This window comes from Budorcas taxicolor, chromosome 18 (assembly GCF_023091745.1).
Source record: "Budorcas taxicolor isolate Tak-1 chromosome 18, Takin1.1, whole genome shotgun sequence".
In the NCBI taxonomy this organism is placed as follows: domain Eukaryota; kingdom Metazoa; phylum Chordata; class Mammalia; order Artiodactyla; family Bovidae; genus Budorcas; species Budorcas taxicolor.
Window position 1 is genome coordinate 22,572,519 of NC_068927.1, and position 14,495 is coordinate 22,587,013.

Below are 14,495 nucleotides of genomic sequence, written 5' to 3' on the forward strand. Positions count from 1 at the left end.
TTTTCCAATGAGTCAACTCTTCGCATGAGGTGGCCAAAGTACTGGAGTTTCAGCTTTAGCATCATTCCTTCCAAAGAAATTCTAGGGTTGATCTCCTTCAGAATGGACTGGTTGGATCTCCTTGCAGTCCAAGGGACCCTCAAGAGTCTTCTCCAACACCACAGTTCAAACGCATCAATTCTTGGGCGCTCAGCCCTCTTCACAGTCCAACTCTCACATCCATACATGACCACAGGAAAAACAATAGCCTTGACTAGGCGGACCTTAGTCGGCAAAGTAATGTCTCTGCTTTTGAATATACTGTCTAGGTTATAGAGCTCTCTTTATCCCTTGAAACTAGTTAATAATTATTTTATTTATATATATAAAATAATTTATTAAATCTTTCTAGTTCAAATTACTATGTAGCTTCTATTTCCCGACTAGACCCCGACTAATACCATTCATAGCCACACCACCCGTAGACCCCGACTAATACCATTCATAGCCACACCACCCATATCCTGCAGTGTCATATTGCTGACTAGTGTAACAAGGTTCTAAAAAGCACCAGTTCAATTCTGTTTAACTAAGTTTCCCAGGTTTATTTGGCCATGAGACCTTCTGAAGAGCTGAATACCTATGACTCAAGTACTTTCAAGTGCACAGTATTCCACAGTTCAGTTTCAGAAATGCTGCTTTGGGGACTCATCACTAATCTAATTAATGTTTCCTAAGAAGGCAAAAGCGCTCACAGCCTCCAAAGGTCCTAATTTCAGTTTAATACATTACCGAATATCTAAAACGTTCATGAAACAGAAAGCTTAACAATACATGGAAATGTGAATGTGAAAATTGCCATAGAGAATTTTCTGGTGGATAGAGGAGTGAGCAATTTATCTTGACTGGAGGAAATACCAGGAAAACATGCTTTTTGGAAACAGGGACATGTGTAGTCAATCTTAGAGGACGAGCAGATTTTGACAGAGATGCATACAATAGGTTGGGAAAGGAAAGAAAAGCAGTCATGTGAAACAGGATGAAAAGAGGTATGAGCATTAGTCAAGACTCATATATTACAAATGACAAAATCTGACTACAAATGACAAAAACCAAGCCAGTGGCTTCAGTAGGAAAGGGAATGTATTGGCATGAAAATTTGAGAAGTCCAATCTATGCTGCAGGCACCTGAAACCAGAGACTGACATCATGTCACCAGACTCAGGCTGACTCTTGCACCTCTTGGCTTTATTTTCCTCCCTTGGACATCACTTTCACCCTAGTGTGTTTCTCCTAGAGTTGACTGTGATAAACTTAATGTTTGTTCCTGAGCAACCTGAGTTAATCCAGAGGTTCTTCCATCCTTAGAGACCTTGACTGTGACTGAGCCACCTGCCCACCTCCAAATCCTGCTTACCAGTAAGTTGTGATTCTCTGATGTGCCATGCCTGGTTCGATCATCTATCTCTGGTTCAGGAAAGGATTCAGCAATACCTATATCGTATAGACAAGGGAGAGCCAGAATTTAGTTACAAAAAGAAGAGGAACAGCTCCTGTTCCAGTCTCCTCTTGTCCATGGGATTCTCCAGGCAAGAATACGAGAGTGGGTTGCCATTTCCTTCTCCGGGAATTCTTCCCAACCCGGGGATTGAACCCACATCTCTTGCATTAGTAAGCAGATTCTTTACCACTGAGCCTCCAAGGAAGCCCAGAATAGTTATTAGCAAGCAAAAAAAAATCTTAAAACTTCTACTTAACTATGAATATAGGAAAGAATAGAAGATGAAATAATGCTAAATTTGATACTGAAACTGACAACCCCCAAATTCAGGTGAGTCTTGTCCATATAGGAAGTCAATAGGACATGAAAAATAGAAAAGTCACCATTCACTCCATGGCACACATCAGCTTTCTCAAAGTAGCAACAAAGCTAGGTGGGAGGGGTGGGGGGAGTCCATAAACTTAGATCTAAAGACAGTTTCATGACAGCAGAAGAGAGTGAGATTTGAAACTTTTCAGAACTCATGGGGTTAATTCCATTCTGGTATATTTTGAGCAAAGTTGACTGATGACACTTTTGCGGGGAGGAGAATAGGGACTGAAAGTAGGACAAGATGATACTGCTTCCTGACAGTGGGTTCCTAAAGCTGATGTTAGATATTCAGGTGCAATACAAAAATAAGGACAGCAAATATTGCCCTACTTGACTGTTCTTTCCCAATTCCTCATTAGCCGGGAGACTTAATATTAGATTAACAAACTAAAGCTGCCACAGTGCTGATGGGGCCTGGTGAGGAACTGCTAACAAGATGTGAACATGCTTAATAAAATGACCAACTCTTGCTGATATAGAGCCAACTAATTACCTGCCACATAGCCAGGCTGTGTTCTCCCGGCTGGAAATTGATAGCAGGCTGTCAGTGTGAGAGGGGACAAAAGGCAGCTCAGGGTTGAGGAATAAGAAGAAAGGGTTGATATATTACAGTGGACACTGTTACTCTAGATCAAATTATCTTGGTTTGCCAAGAGTCACACTGTCAGGCAAGTCCAAACTAGGATTTTTTTAGGAAAATCTAGAGTGACTTAGAATCCCATCCATGAACCAAATATTGGAGAGGGGGGCGGGGGAGGGGGGTTGGAAGCTATTTTAAGGTTTGGCTTTCAGGAACAGAAATAAAAGAAAGTATATTAGTGCTATAGAACTCAATTCGAGAAACATATCTTTTTGCAGATATTCCTTCCTCTGGGATTTTAAAATATGCACACATTACATTCCTAGTGTAAAGAAATTCCTTCTTACAAAGACTGTCCATTTGGGAGACCTCTGCCCATTGCATTGTACTAATTTGAAGATCACAGAGTTGCAAATCTAGTTTTAAGACTGAAGTTTAGCTAGAGATTTCTGGTTAAGTAAAAAAAAACAAAAACAAAAACAAAAAAAACAAGTAATATGCCCCCTAGAGTTTGGCCTTTTGGGAAGCATATCCATGTCCATTTAGCAGACTCATCTCACTTAAGAAGGCAGAAGCTACTTCCCAGTGCCTGGGAATTAAGAAACTTTGAATGAAAATAGAACAACTCACTGACTATGTGCTCATGTCAAAGCATTTGGCCTGTTGGCCTTTCTTGACCCAGCTGTCAAACAGGGGATCATGGTTCTTTTTTTTTTCCCATCACATGTTTATCTCATACATCAATGTTACATCCAAAAATGAGCATTCATTCTCACACAAAGGGGATATTGACCAAGAGAGCCCAGGGCATTGGCTACTTTCTGAAAATAAAATGATAGGAAGCAAAATAAGGCAGCAGACACATAATTGTAGGTCACATAGGTTTGCAAAACAATAGCTACAGTTTGTTCATTTGCTTAAAGGGTCAAAGTCCCTCATTTATCATGTTTTTCTTCTTTCCAGGGCAAATAAATGAAGGGTATACTATAGAATAGAATCTTCTTCAACCAGCTAGCCAGTTTATTCTATCAGCTCATCGGTAACTCTGACTTCAGCAAGTCATACTCTTTGGTTGGTGCCTCAAGCACCAAGTGTATTTCCATATTAGTAGTCTTCCATTGTAAGTAACAAAAACTATCTCTGATCAATTTAAAGACAAAAGAGAATGCATTAAGCTTATTGATGGAGTGAAGAGTTGAGTACTCACAAGAATTTGGGAAGGAAGAACCTAGCCTACTATGGAGATCCCATAGAGAAGTTCCTAGATTCTTTCCCTAACTACCATTTTCCACATCAATGGGTTGATAGGACTCACCTAGGAGTGCTTGTTAAAAGAGGGAAGTTCAAGAGGGAGGAGACATATGTATACCTATGACTGATTCACATTTATGTTTGATGGAAAACAAAAAAATTCTGTAAAGGAATTATCCTTCAATTTAAAAAATAAGTAAAATTTTAAAAATAACAACAACAAAAACAACTCAGTTTTCAGGGAGTAGCCTAGAATCAGCATACTTAACAGAAAAAAACAAGAACCACTGAGAAGTAGTAATATGAATTCTGCTCCATTGGTCCTCTAGCTCCAATACGATTGGCAATTCCAGAAAGAGATAATCTGATTTGCTCACCTGGAGAAAAGTGTCTCTGATCCATCAGCTATGACCAGAAGGGCTGCGTCAGGGGACACTATCCCATGCACCAAGATACAGTTCCAAAGAAGGAGAAATCACAAATAGCTTGGAAATCACCACTAAATCATTCTATATCACTGATAAAATATGCCAAGTCATGTAGAAATTCATTATCAGGTCTTTACAATTCATTTAGAGCTCTGAAATACTGTATCAATAATTTTTTTAACTATGAAACATAATTGTGCTGGAAAGTTGGAGGAAATGTCCTATTTGCAAATCCAACCTGGATTAGGAGTTTGGATGGAGCAAGCGGAAAGAAATAAAAATATAGAGCCTTATAGTGACAAATGAAACATCAGAGACAACACTTATGTAGGGACAACCCTTCTCCCCAGCCCTCAGGCCCACACCCTGAAATGTTCCCAAATAGGAGTGCATGCCTATTGTGCTGTATGGAAAGCATCAAGTCGATAGGTAAGCTTGAGACAACCCCAACACCCCACAGCTGGCTTTCAGGAGGTCACCTTCCATGTCTTCTCCTGTTTCCCTAGGAGGCCCCACAGCGACTGATTTTGCCAATAATGGAAGCTTTACAGTCTCCTTTGTCCACGAGGTCTTAGTCACAGTGAACATTCAATAGATGGCTTTGCTGCAGGCGTATTGTCAAATGCCAGAAAAGCATCTGACAGTGTTGGATGTTTGGAGGGCCATTGTTCAGAAGATTAAGTGCTGTCCCATGTTCAATCATTTATTCAACAGCCACACAGGGAACCTAACTGGCGGAGAAAAGTGAAGTCTGGGTGCTTTACTGGATGTTTCGGGGAAGAATGTCTCTCCTTATTTTGTATATTGTTCGAGGAATTTATTTTGTATATTGTTCAAGGAATCTGAACAATAAGCAGGTCATATTGTCATACTCTGAGGGACAGACAACTGGAATAGACTCCAGGCAATGTCCTCACTTCAAAAGGCAGGCTGAGGGCAAGAGGAACACATTCCCAAAGCCGCAAAACTAATTTTGGCACACACCCAAAGCAAGTGTACCCTTTTCCCAGACTCCTGCTAAACGCTTTGTATCAGCCAACTCTCTAAGAAGAATTTCCTTTGCAGAAAGTGTTTGACTTTCTGCAAAGCACTGTTCATGCTACCCAGCGTGCCCTTTCTCCTTCTGGCAACAGTACTCTTGTTTTCACAGGGAAACCACCTCTCCCTGTTTTCAGTCCGTGTATTTCTAGACGAGCTGCATCCATTCTCTCCAAGGTAGAAGAGGTGACGAGCTTAACCAATCAGAGCAGGACATTACAGTAGTCCACAGTGATTGGTTTATGCTCGGGCACAAGACCCAATCAGAACCAACTTAACACAATGAAAATTTCCTGGGATGGTGAGCGGAGTACATCCTCTTTTCCGTTGAGAATGCCAGCAGACAGGATATCCTGAGCGGGCACTTCCGAGAGTCAATAAGTGGAACCTGAGGCTGCAGATGGTTCTGTAGATGGCAGAGCAAAGGCACAGAGAAAATGAGCCCTGACTTATTGATGACTTGCTTGTGTTCTTGGTACCAGCTGAGCCCGAAACCAGTCCTGTCCCTGGACTTTTCAGTTACTGGAGCAAATCAATTTCTTTATTTTCCCTTGGCCGATTTGATTTGGGTTTTCACTTCTTGCAATTGAAAAACCCTAATTAAAACAGGAATGAACAGAATAATGCATTTTGGTAATTCTGTTTCTTTAAAAAATACTACCTATTGAGCACTTACTGTGGGCTTCTAAAGAAGTAGAAGACATTGTCCTTCTACCAAAATTTGCTTCTTTGCTGAAGGAAAAGACAATGCTCATACTGCTCCAATCTGCACAAGGTATGGAATCACTCTCCTACTTAAAGCAATGAAAAGAGTTATCATACCAAATGATATCTAAAAGAGTTGAAGTGATACAAAGAGAAAGATCCACATGGAAGGTAAAGGGAGGTTTTCTGGGAGGTGAGGTAAACTGAGTTTCTTTCCCCTTGCAGGCCTGGGGGAGAGAGCTTCAGGTTGGCCAGTGTTAAGAGCCTTGCTTAACTCCATAATCCTCTTTGGTGCCACCAGGAAATCTAATGAATGTAGCTTTCCTTTCTTGTGTGCTCTTTGGTCAGTTGCATTTTGAGAACCATACTGATGCTCCAGAGACTAATTTAGGTCAGCTGAACTTATCCCATCATCCCTCTGCAGTTACTGTTAGGGAATGCACTATTCTTAAATGTCTTACTATTGATTTCTCATGAAAATTATCTAGAAATCAGTCAACCAATATTTTTAAGCATGTTTTGCAGACCCAGCACTTTCCATGGTGGTGAAGGAATACAAATGACCACATGTAAGCCATGATCTCTGTATCCATCTGATTTAAAATCAGTAGAGACGTACACAAAAAATTAAAACAGTCTTTAGGTACTTATTGGTTTTAACTAATGCATAGTGGTTGATTCAAGAAGAGGGAGGTCAAAATGTAAGGGTTTGCATCTTCGGCTACTCATTCTTACGAAGTCCAATTCATGACCTTACCGAACTCACACTCAGTGGATAGATGTGGATGAAACAAGGTTTACTGAAGGTCTGGGCTTCCCCAGTGGCTCAGGGGTAAAGAATCTGCCTGAAATGCAGGAGACACAAGAGACCCAGGTTCTATCCCTGGGTCAGGAAGATACCCGGGAGGAAGGCATGGTAATCCACTCCAGTATTCTTGCCTGGAGAATCCCCATGGACAGAGGAGCCTGGCAGGCTACTATCCATGAGGTCTCAAAGAGTCAGACATGACTGAGCGACTAAGCGCAGCACAACACAGCACTGAAGGTTTGCTGAGAGTAATATTTGAAAGATACAAGTCAGAAAGATGAGAAATACTCCATTTCTACTTGTAAGTTTCCATCATGTGGGAAAATATGCTAAACTGTCATTGAAAAACTGGTTGATTAGTTTGGCTGAACTTCCAAAGCATTCTGTACATTCACAAATCAGTGAAAGATGGTTTATGAGATGCTAAGTTCCTGCATGTTGGACTCAAAAAGCATTTCTTCTTTATAACCTTTCACTTTGCCCTTTTTGTTAAAGATCAGAAATCAGGGAAAAGATTTGGACAAGTAAGCAGGACATAATTGCTTCAGGTAAAGAAATCAGAAGTCTTAAAGGGCAAGTGACTTTATCCTGCTGTGGGAATTTCCCTGGGTTATTGTGCTGTCACATACTAACTGTATTCTGTCCAGCACCTGTCTGCTACCATTACTCTTTTCCCGTAAATCATCTAGCATATTTTGGGATGTCCCTCATGGTCCAGCAGTAGTTGGGTAGAGTGAGAATATGCAGGTTCAGCCTACCTTTCTTTGTGTCTAACATTCTATCACAGTCCTCACCAAACTGTTTTATAATGATTTTCATCTATAATTGCCTAGATCACCTTGATTCTGCCCTTGCTGCCCCTTAGTTTATTCTGAACCCAGAAGGATCTGTTTCAAACGTAAGCCAGTTTGCATCCCTCTACTGCTCAAAATTCTCACTTCCTTTTCAGAGGAAAAACCCAAGTTCTGATAATGGCCTAAAAGATCCTATATGCGTTATTCTCAGGGAATAGGAAATTAACAAAACCCAGGGACACTTCCCTGATGGTTCAGATGGTAAAGAATCTGCCTGCCCTGCATGCAGGGGACCAGGTTCGACTCCTGAGTTAGGAAGATCCCCTGGAGAAGGAAATGGCTACTCACTCCAGTACTCTTGCCTGAAGAATTCCATGGACAGAGGAGCCTGGTGGGCTACAGTCCATGGAGAAAGCTGCTGCTGCTAAGTCACTTCAGTCGTGTCCGATTCTGTGCGACCTCATAGACGGCAGCCCCCCAGGCTCCCCCGTCCCTAGGATTGTCCAGGCAAGAACACTGGAGTGGGTTGCCATTTCCCTCTCCAATGCATGAAAGTGAAAAGTGAAAGTGAAGTCGCTCAGTTGTGTCCAACTCTTAGCGACCCCATGGACTGCAGCCTACCAGGCTCCTCCATCCATGGGATTTTCCGGGCAAGTGTACTGGAGTGGGGTGCCATTGCCTTCTCCAATGGAGAAAGCTAGGGAATTCCAAAAAAACATATACCTCTGTTCCATTGATTACATCAAAGCCTTTGACTGTGTGGATCATAATAAACTACAGAAAGCTCTTAAGGAGATGGGAATACAAACCATCTTACCTATCTCCTGAGCAGCCTGTATTCCAGTCAAGAAGCAACAGCTAGAACCCTGTGTGGAACAACTGATTGGTTCATGATTGAGAAGGGAGTATGACAGGGCTGTCTGTTGCCACCCTATTTGTTTAATCTATACTCTGAGCACATCATGAGGAATGCTGGACTGGATGAGTTATAAGCTGTAATCAAGATATGCAGGAGAAACATCAACAACATCAAACATGTGGATGAATTCATTCTAATAGCAGAAAGTGAATAGCAACTAAAGAGCCTCTTGATGAGGGTGAAGGAGGAGAGTGAAACAGCCAGCTTAAAACTAAATATTAAAAAACCTAAGATCATGGCATCTGGCCCCATTGCTTCATGGTGAATAGAGAGGGAAAAGGCGAAAGTAGTGAGAGATTTCCTCTTTGGGGCTCTAAAATCACTACTGATGGTGACTGCAGCCGTGAAATTAGAAGATGTTTGCTTCTTGGCCTGAAAGCAATGACAAAACTAGACAATGTGTTGAAAAGCAGAAACATTACTCTGCCAACAGTGGTCTGTATAGTCAAGGCTATGGTCTTCCCGGTAGTCATGTACAGTTGTGAGAGCTGGACTGTAAAGAAGACAGAGAACCGAAGAACTGCCTTTGAACTATGGTGCTGGAGAAGACTCCTCAGAGTCCCCTGGGCAGCGACGAGATCAAACCAGTCAACCTTAAGGGAAATCAACCCTGAATACTCTTTGGAGGGCCTGATGCTGAAGTTGAAGCTCCAGTATTTTGGTCATTTGATGTGAACAGCTGACACATTGGAAAAGTCCCTGATGCTGGGAAAGACTGAAGGCAGACAGAGAAGAGGGCATCAGAGGGTGAGATGGCTGGATGGCATCACCAATGCAATGCACATGAACTTGGGCAAACTTCGGGAGATACGAGGGACAGAGAGGCTTGGTGTGCTGCAGTCCATGGGGTTGCAAAGAGTCAGACGTGAATGTGTGACTGAACAACAACAACTTAAACAAAAACAACATCTATGCTGTACCCCAAACCAGCTGTACCACTCACTGGGGCCATAATTTATTTGTAAAGTTTCCCCAGGTGGTTTTTTTTTAATGTTATTATTATGGTGAATTTTGAACATATACAAAATTAGATAAGAAAGTAAAAAAGTACACTGACATACATATATCCATAACCCAGTGCCCACATTTCTCAAATCCATGGCTAAAGGGGATGGCCTTTCACACTCCCGTCCACGTCCCCCATCTTGCATGAGCAAACCCTAGACATCACCTCTTTCTATTCAGACATATTTCATTAGCTTGAAAAGTTAAGGACTCATTCTTTTGAACATAACCACAATATCATAATCACAGCTAAGGGAACAGTGATTGTGATTCACTGAGGACTGAGAGCCACCACCCTACAAGGCTTAACTCCCTGTTTCCACTTGAACTTCATCTACTATCTCCCATACCCATTTCCTCCAGTTCCTCCAGTCACACCGCTATCTTGCAGTGCCTCAGACAAAGTCTCAAGCCCTTGCACTTGCCATTCTCCCTGCCTGGATGCTCTTCCCCAAGGTGGACAAATGCCTTTTCACCTTGCCCATCATCACTCTCTCTGTTAGGCTTTCTTTGACTATTGATAACAGCAGTTCATCCTCTCCCCATCCCTTGATACCTCCCCATCCCCCTTTCTTGCTTCTTTTTATCCACTGCATTTGGTACCCAAATTCTTATTGAACTAGTAAAACCATATCCCCCTTCACATTATAATTCCACAAGAGAAGGCACCATGAAAATAGTTGCTGAACAAACGCACAAGTCAATGACTCAATTGGGTATTATTAGGCTTAATAATAATACCAGTGTACCAATGAGATGGTGGGATAAAGGGTAAGAAGTAGAATAAATAGATACTCTATTTCATAAAGCTTAGAGAAAACCCATAAAATCTGTAAACACGAAAAGGTAAGACTAATTAATAGGTAACATATTCACAGAGAGCTATTAATGGAAAGCATGGTGTTGGAAATAAAATCTGAAGCTCTGAGGTTAACATCAGAATGGACAACTGTTCTGTTTTAGCATTCCCTTGGGCTGTTTGTGCCAGAAAATTAAGCCTGGTTGTTAAAAAGGCATACCATATAATACAGTCATAAAGAAACTGCTGGGACTTCCCCAGTAGTCTAATGGTTAAGACTTCATGCTTCAACTACAGGGGGCATGGGTTTGATCCATGGATGGGGAACTAAGATCCTACATGCCATGCAGTGTGGCCAAAAATTAAAAAAAAAACCAGTTGCAATATATTGATCAAACTTAGCAGTACATAAATACATACACATGTGTTATACATTCTACATAGAACAAATAAAGTGTGCAAGGACAGGTCCAAGTAGACAAAACCCCAGCACCCTCGCACACTAAGCGTTCATTCATGTTCTCTTTTGTAGGAGAAGCTGATCTCAGGGCCTATTGTGCAGGTCACTGCTCTCATGGAGCATTCCTGGCCATCTGCCAGGTATAGGGAATAGCCTGATGCCTGAGAATTTCTGAAAGGCTGGGTCTGCTCACTCTGGCATAATACAGTACTAAAGCTATACTTCACTACTTCCTCTTCTAGGGCCAAAGAGGATTCCTGGAAGCAATCCCTTTGGAAACCATACTTAAAACAGGTTGTTTCAATCCAGGCTTGGAACATTAAGTATTGGCCGTTGCTATAACAGAGACATAACCCTCACTCTCGCTGGCTCCTGAGGCATAGACATCATGCTTGTATTTACGTGGTAGATAAATATTCAAGGACACCATCATTAAAGCAACAGGTGGTGGCCTTGCACAAATAATGGTCTCCATCCTGGCACCCAGTGTCCAGACGGGAAAGATGCTTTTCACTTCTCGATGATAACACTATGCACCTTGGAAACCCCAGATCTTACTATAATAAAGACTCCACTCATTAAAACATAGCAATTACTTTTGAGATTCACAGGCGAAAGTTTAACAGTGGCTGCCCACCCATGAGTTTGCACAAGGGGCAATGGGAGAGCTCTATTGATTTCCATGCCCATTACACATGTGCTCGGAAACAAGTCTCTCACCAAAGTCAGTCGTTCTGAAATTTACTTCCCATGCTTTACTGTTGCCTGCAAGAAACGCCATCGAACTCATGAACACAGACCCGCTTTGTAAATGCAATTAAGACGAAACGAAGTTTCTCTTAAAACTCTCATGAATTTGTTTTTTGCTTGCTTTCCTTGAGGGCAATTAGGACTAGGCTCATTTTTTTTTTCCTTTTAGAAGACATGGGTGTTCACATACATAATGATTGGATGTCTGTAGATTCACTAATTCCATTTAGAAGTATTGAAATAAGGACTGAATTGATGTGCGATGGCCGTAATTTGGCCCAACAGAATTTTCTTTTGCTGGTTTGGAGAAAGATGAAGAAATGAGTACTTTCCACAGAACAGACCTGTTTTTGTTTTTTTTTTTAACTTCTAAAATATTGTTATTCACACCCACCCATTCATTTGGGTGACCGAATGCAGTAAGCTTCTGAAGCCCTGCGGGTGATTAGAAAGTGACCTTACTGTTGGAGGTAAGTTAGCGCAAGTGAGTCTCCCAAGGATGCGAGAACCTGGCCTTTTATATTTGCCATTTTGCCAAACCTGGTATGAGTTTGTAAACACCATAAAATATGTTACAACGTTTACAGCATATGTCTCTTATTGTTAAGAACTATTGTGAAAGTAGAAGCAGAGTCTACTTCTTAAAATATTTTTTATATAATAGTTATGGCATCCAATTATACAATAGTAATTGCGAATAATTATACCAAACCCCAGTCTGTTTTACGACTACTTCTCACGCTGAGCTCGTAGACTCTATATAAACACCATCTGTATCAAACATAAAACTCTTAGTTGCTCTAAGAACACAGGCTGACGAAACGTAGCTGATTAGTTCTGGAGCCAAGTAGTTTCATGGCTATTGCCCGGGTGCCCACAAACCACATGAATCCAACGATCTCTTTCTCCTTGGGCTCCGTCCTGCTTCTTTGACACACAGCCTAGTTAACCGTGTGCTCAGCATCCTTGCGGGAATGATGCCTAGGTGCTCAGACCAGTGGTATGCTTCTGCAGAGGTTTTGCTTAGCACTGAATGTGCTTAATTTGTTCTGCAGAGTTCTGTTCATTTTCTTTATGTGTAGTGGTGATTTAAGCACTTGAAGCTGGCCAAGAGCACCGCTTCCTGAATTTCCCTTGGCTAAATGCTATCGAGGTCTTTGGGTGCCAGACGATTCCCCCGGAAATCTCCAAATGAAGCTTTCCCCTGAAGATGCTTGTTTCTATGCAAAAGGTTTTAACAATGAAAGGGAAGAACAACATGAAAAAAACATGACTCTGGGCTCTGCACAGTTTTCAGTTCAAGAATTTAAACCCTAGAGTCAGCAATCCCATTCCTGGGGATATACCCAGAGAAAACAGTAATTTGAAATGACAATGTTGCGGTGCTATTCACAAGAGCCAGGACATGGAAGCCGTATAAGTCGCCATTGACAGAGGGATGGATAAAGAAAACGTGGTCCATATACTATGGAACATTACTTAGCCATAGAAAAGAATGAAATAATGCCATTTGTAGCAATATAGATGAACCTAGAGATTGTCATACTAAGTGAAGTAAAATCAGACAAAGACAAATATCATATGATATCACTTACAGAAAGTGAAGTGAAGTCGCTCAGTCATGTCCGACTCTTTGCGACCCCATGAATTGCAGCCTACCAGGGTCCTCTGTCCATGGGATTTTCCAGGCAGTACTGGAGTGGGTTGCCATTGCCTTCTCCAGGGTATCTTCCCAACCCAGGGATCGAACTCCGGGTCTCCCGCATTGCGGTCAGACGCTTTACCATCTGAGCCACCAGGGAAGCCCTGTGTGAAGTCGCTCAGTCGACCCCATGGACTGCAGCCCGCCAGGCTCCTCTGTTCATGGGATTTTCCAGGCAGTACTGGAGTGGGTTGCCATTGCCTTCTCCAGGGAACCTTCCCAACCCAGGGATCGAACCTGGGTCTCCTGCTTTGCAGGCAGACGCTTTATCCTCTGAGCCACCAGGGAAGCCTGATATCACTTATAAGCGGAATCTAAAATATGGTACAAATGAACTTATTTATAAAACAGAAATAGAATCATAGATTTGGAAAATAAACCTATGGTTACCGGGGTGGGGAGAGGGAGATAAATTGGGAGATTGGGATCGACATATATACATTACTATATATGAAATATATAACTAATAAGGTCCTGCTGTATAGCACAGGGAACTCTACTCAATACTCTGTAATGACCTATATGGGAAAATAATCTAAAATAAAAGTGAATATATGTAATGTATAACTGATTCAATTTGCTGAATACCTGAAACTAACAACATTGTAATTCAATGGCATTCCAATTAAAAGATAAATAAATAAAATACTAAATTAAAAAGAGAAATTGTAAATCAACTATATTTTAATATAAAATAAAAATTAAAGAAAAAGAATTTAAACCTCTATAGACAATTACTTATCTCAAGAATCTGACCTTCAAATTTTGTCCAAAAAATGAATGACATACATATTTTGTCCCCAACAGACAAGTAAGTTGTTATTTGACAATAAACAAACTTCAGACATAACTGACAACTGGTAACTTGTGTCCAGCAGTTGAATGAACCCCAGAGGCCCATTTCTGGGCTCTTAAAGATCTATATGCAAATGTTATTGCCACCCTTTTAACATACTTACATCTTGCAAATTTTCTGTGCCAGAAAGTCCTGCTCTTCTTGCTAAGATTTTAGAATTTATGCTGCAAGAAAAAAAATGATATTTATTGGTAAGACATTTTCTCCAAATAGCATAAACAATGATGACTTTATTTTCTACATGCAAAAAAATACTGCATTTCTGAGCTTCCCAGGTAGCACTAGTAATAAAGAATGCAGGAGACAGTAAGAGACATGGGTTCAGTCCCTGAGTCAGGAAGATCCCCTGGAGAGGACATGGCAACCCATTCCAGTATTCTTGCCTGGAAATCCCTATGGACAGAGTAGCCTGGTGGGCTCTGGTCCATAGGGTCCTAATGAGTCGGACACAACTGAAGCAACTTAGCAATGGATCAATTAAGGGGAAAAAAGTGCATTTCCCTTATGGAATTAGATTCTGCTTTGGGAAGAGCTATAACTGTAGTCAC

General features: G+C 41.4%; 1 non-coding gene across 1 annotated transcript; it reads right to left on the minus strand.

Moving 5' to 3' along the window:
• Nucleotides 1-13,307: 13,307 nt before the first annotated feature.
• Nucleotides 13,308-13,379, minus strand: TRNAC-GCA (transfer RNA cysteine (anticodon GCA)). Its single transcript has one exon. It is a non-coding gene; the product is annotated as a tRNA-Cys (tRNA).
• Between the last annotated feature and the right edge of the window lie 1,116 nt (nucleotides 13,380-14,495).